The sequence below is a fragment of the Stigmatopora argus genome, chromosome 14 (assembly GCF_051989625.1).
Source record: "Stigmatopora argus isolate UIUO_Sarg chromosome 14, RoL_Sarg_1.0, whole genome shotgun sequence".
Lineage (NCBI taxonomy): Eukaryota > Metazoa > Chordata > Actinopteri > Syngnathiformes > Syngnathidae > Stigmatopora > Stigmatopora argus.
In genome coordinates, this window is record NC_135400.1 from 5,395,637 (window position 1) to 5,401,127 (window position 5,491).

A 5,491-nucleotide genomic window follows, 5' to 3' on the forward strand; every position below is an offset into this window, starting at 1 on the left:
CAAATCCAGCTGTGTGGAGTTTGCATGTTCTCACGAAGCCTGCGTGGGTTTTCTCCGGGTGCTCTGGTTTCCTCCCACATTCCAAAGACATGTATGGTAGGCTGATTGGACACTCTAAATTGTCCCTAGGTATGACTGTGAGCGTGAATGGTTGTTTGTCTCCTTGTGCCCTGCGATTGGCTGGCCACTAATTCAGGGTGTCCCCCGCCTCTGGCTGTAGTCAGCTGGGATTGGCTCCAGCACCCCCCGCGACCCTAATGAGGATAAAGCGGTTCAGAAAATGATGAATGGGAAAGATGAGATGTAATGGTGTTACCCAGCAGTCTGTGCTCGTTGAGGAACTGAAAAACACAATGGAATGATTCTTTTTAAACACAAAGAGCTAGAGGTAACGCAATGTAGCCAATTTGTTTGCAAACATTTGTCTGTCTCCAACCACGTGGTCTACATCACACCAACGAAAAATGCTCCCGTCAAAAAGCACTCTTAAAATGAGAACTGGGACTTCGAAATCCCCAAATGACAACGTACCGAATGCACTCCATTGTCCTGGAAGAAGTTTATCAGGTATTTCTTCGGTAAATCGTCACTTCTGAGCTGCTCTGCAGTCCACTGCCATACAGGCTCATCTGCCATTTTAAAGATTGGGGGCGGCGATTTGAACTCTGACCTCGGTCATGCCTATTAAAAATAGACACACAAAAATACATTAGACTAATACACGTAATTATGAAAACAATGCAGTATTTTTTGTATCCATTTTTGTGTGCATTTAACATGTACGCCTTCAGTATTGCTACGTCTGAATCAATCCAACCCTCAATAACTGCAGCTACAGCTGCGGCACATATAAAAATCATCAATAATAACCTCAACCATTGAAATATTATTTAGGATGCGTATATTTGCTGGTGCATCTCACTACAGATAGTTTGGTAGCACCGATTAGTGCACTTTATCACTAGCCAATCGTAGTTTGTGAAAGTGATGACGTATCCCTATGCCTGCGAGAGGGCGTTGGTGTCGCCAATTCAAAATCTTATTGGTTAAAGCAACAGTTTTATTGATGCTTATTTTATGCTCAAGGCTTGCAGAACCGATTGTGAAAGACTCCAGGTAGATTACTGACCTTGGCAACAAATGATGGCTGAAATGTTATTGGTTAAATGCTTAAATATAAAAACACACACCTGGAAGCAGCACAGCCAGGTGAAAAGCAATAAAAGGAAGCTGACAGACAATTTGGAATTATTTGATAAATATTCATGGACAAAATATAATTAACATCAGTCAGTGATTCAGATAATTTTTTACGCCTTGCAGGCCCTGACGGTCCATCACTGGTAATGTGTTATTGTGCCAAAAGGTTGTTACTGTCGTACTCTGGAGTAGCATTTGTCTGTTTAAATTCCATTTTGAAGTTTCAAGTAAAGACAGGTTTTGGTACTTTTAACATTTTTGTCCAGTTTGACGAAGAAAATTCCGATAATGCACAGTTAAGCCCCAGGGTCCTTTACACTGATACACTCTTTATGACACCATCCAGGCACACATTTTTATAGATTGGCCCCCCACGTGGGACTACTGCTACCTTTGATTTATATTACCATAAAGCAATAGGAATGTAATAGTTTTATGCTCTGCTTGCTTTAAGACAGGCAGGAGAGGGACTCACTTCATTGCTGCTATTGACAGGCATAAAAAATTGAAGCTGTTGTACCGCAATTGTTTTTTGTTTTATGCATTATAAGATAGTGGTTTAGCCAGTGGTGGTCCGTGAATTTCCTAGCGAAGCCTTCAGCTGTCGGAATCAATCTAATTGGAAGGTCTTGACTACAAATATATAGAAACAACTAAGGGAAAATGTTTCCCGACCAGGATTCGAACCCCAGCTGCCCACATGGCAGTCAGGTGAACAAACATCTACGCCATGAAGTGGCAACACTTTACTTTGTCATTATTGGAAAGTCTTGAATACAAATATATACGCCTGCAAGAAGGCAATGACGTATCCCTATGCCTGCGAGAAGGCCTTTGTGTCACAAAATCGAATTCTGATTGGTTAAAGCAACAGTCTTATCGACGCTTGTTTAATGCAGCAGAGCCTGCAGAACTGGTTGTGAAGGCCTTGAGTCAGATTTCTGACCCTGGAAACAAATAATGGCTGAAATGTGATTGGTTAAATGCTTCAATATGAAAACACATCTGGAAGCAGTGCAACCAGGGGGAAAAGCAATAAAAGGAAGCTAACAGACAATTTTGAATTATTTCATAAGTATTGATGGACAAAATATAATATATGATTCAGATATTTCTTAGGCCAGCAGAGAACGCCTCGAAGGCCCTTACGGCACACCACTGGGTTTAGCACGCAGATGTTTTAAGGAGAAGGATTGCATTGGTGGAATCTGCTGTGGTTTTCAGACTCAGACTAGATTCATATAGCTTTGCAATTTTATTTTCAACACTAAGAAGGTTTTCAACATCCTTGTTTTTTAGAGGAGTGCGCCAAACCGATCAAGCACCAGCAGGATCACCTGACTACTGCAAGATGAATTTGAACAGAATTTGGTGGAGAAATGCTGGGTGGGCCAAATTGGAAGATTTTTCATGGCCTGATATGTCATCCAAGTCTTATATTAATATAGATTTGGGAAAAAACGTGCTGTGATAACTAGATCAATTTTAACTTAGTTAACTGCCACTTAATTCATAATGTCTTTGTATTGTCAAAACAATATAAACCAATCAAAAATATTCATTTGTATTTCATATTTTTTGTAACTTTCTAGGTGACTTTTATGTGTTGTGTTATCTGTTTTTGTGTCTCAATGGTGTGTTGCTGAATTTTATGTATAATGTAAAACACTTCGAATTATTTAATTTTTTCATTTTCTGTACCGCTTTTATCCTCATTAGGGTCATGGGGGTGCTGGAGTCTATCCCAGCTGACTGTGGGCCAGAGGCAGGGGATACCCTTAATCGGTGGCCAGCCAATTGCAGGGCACAGAATTTATTGTGTATCAGCCTACCCTGCATGTTTTCTGGAAGTGGGAGGAAACCAGAGTACCCAGAGGAAACCCACACAGGGCCAAGGAGAACATGCAAACTCCACACAGGTGGACAAGACCTGGATTTGAACCCAGAACCCCAGTGCTGTGAGGCCAACACACTAACCACTCGCGCCACCACGTGTTAAATTGTGCTATGCAAATAAATTTGCCTTGCCTTCCTCGCCTAGACCCAGTTCTTGAAATGGATATTTGGCCAGCAGCTGATGCTCAATTCGTTCAATCTTGCTACATTGATCAATGATGGAATTCCATAAATTGAGGTATTACGACAATTGACCTCAAAATATCCCTATCTCCCCTCAATAGTTGGCCAATTGGCTAAACCGTACGTGAGTAATGCATGCAATATAATTGAAATCTGATCCAGCACTAACTGAAAACCCATTATAAATATACATTAATTTACGAGGATATAATGCTCACTTAATATACAGTAGTCTTAAAAGTCAAAATCATTAGTCCTAAATATGAGGAGATAATTATATATTGATACATTTTACATTTGTGGCAATTCAAAAGCGAGTGAGGGGGAAGCTGTTATAATTGTTGTATAATTTTTCACCAGATAATAAACAATATTACAATCGATATTGTGGTGTATAAATGTCTCATATCACGATGGGAGATTCAAGCATTGATTTTCAACAGCACTTATTCTGGTCACGGTCGTGGGGTGCTGGAGCCTATACCAAGGGCTCAAGGATGGGGACATGCTGAACCGGTCGCCAACCAATCGCAGGGCACAAGGAAACAGATAACCATTCACTCTGATTCACTTATACTTAGGGTCAATTTAGAGTGTAGCCAATGCGTTAATTAACCAAAAATGTTTAATGTTAAATGTTAAATTTGAACAATAGGAGGGTGTTACTTCTTTGGCAAGACGTCGTGGTGAGGTAATGAGGAATTAGGACCCAAATGCAGGGAAGCAGGCAAGAACAAGGGAGGTGGTGCTCAAACCAAACCAAATCGATTGGCTGGCCACCAATTCAGGGTGTGCTCAAAGATTCAACCAGAAGCTTGTGGATGGCTACCAAAAGCGCCTAAATGAAGTGAAAATGGCCAAGGGACATGTTACCAAATATTAGCGCTGCTGTATGTATATTTTTGACCCAGCAGATTTGATCACTTTTTTCTGTTCACCCATAATAAAGTCATAAAAGAACCAAACTTCATGAATGTTTTTTGTGACAGTGTATGTAAACTTTTGACCACAACTGTATATATATATATATATACACATGTATCTCTCTCTGTCTATATATATATGTATGTATGTATATATATATACACATGTATCTCTCTCTGTCTATATATATATGTATGTATGTATATATATATACACATGTATCTCTCTCTGTCTATATATGTATGTATGTATGTATGTATGTATGTATGTATGTATGTATGTATGTATGTATGTATGTATGTATATATATATATATATATATATAGACATGTATCTCTCTCTGTCTATATATATATGTATGTATGTATATATATATACTATATATATATACATATATACAAATATTGTGTAGTAAAGCCTTACTACACATATCATTTTTTAAGGAAAAAACCTTACTATACGCTATACGTGGTTTATTTTTGAAGGAAAAACGCCTTACTATACATGGTCATTTTTTAAAGAAAAAAAGCCTTATGTCGTGTTTTATATATATATATATATATATATATATATATATATATATATATATATATATATATATATATATATAAACAATCTCGTCTCCAATCGGAGACAAGAGAATGATGCTTCATTGTCAAGTAGCACATGTAACACACCCCAACTCATTTTGGAGGATGTGTAAAGACTCAAACTTGTGGGTGCACCAGGGTGTGGTCAGCCAGGAAATGATAAAGAAGACACGAGATGAAAAGAGACTACGATGACGTGGTGACAAATGGTCAGACACAAGGAGAAGACACCTCGCGTGACAGTAAAATATAGAGCGCGAAGTCAAAGAATGGAAGAGTGCGTGAGAGGGAATGAGGTGTAAAGAGGTGAGGGAAGGGAGGGAGGTGCGGGAAGGGAGGGTTAAAGGATGAGCTCATTGCAGTCTCTGGGCTCATGGCAGAGGTACTATGAACGATGGGGGTTTGGAGGCGTGCAGAGGGAGGATGCACAGCTACGAATCGATAGCCGGCGTCTCAGTATCACCCAACACATGCTACCGCAGACACCGGCGCTGCATAGAGTACATACTGAAAAGCATCTTCCACTTATCATTTTGGGTGTAGTTCTTTCATTTTAGTCACTGACCATACAAGGAAAGAAAGCAGTGGGAAGAAGTGTAGAAAGCTGCCTCCCCCCCTCCCCCCTTTCTCCTCTCACACACATACACTCTCTCTCTTTCTCTCTGGCTCCCTCTCCCACTCATCCCCATCACATCCAC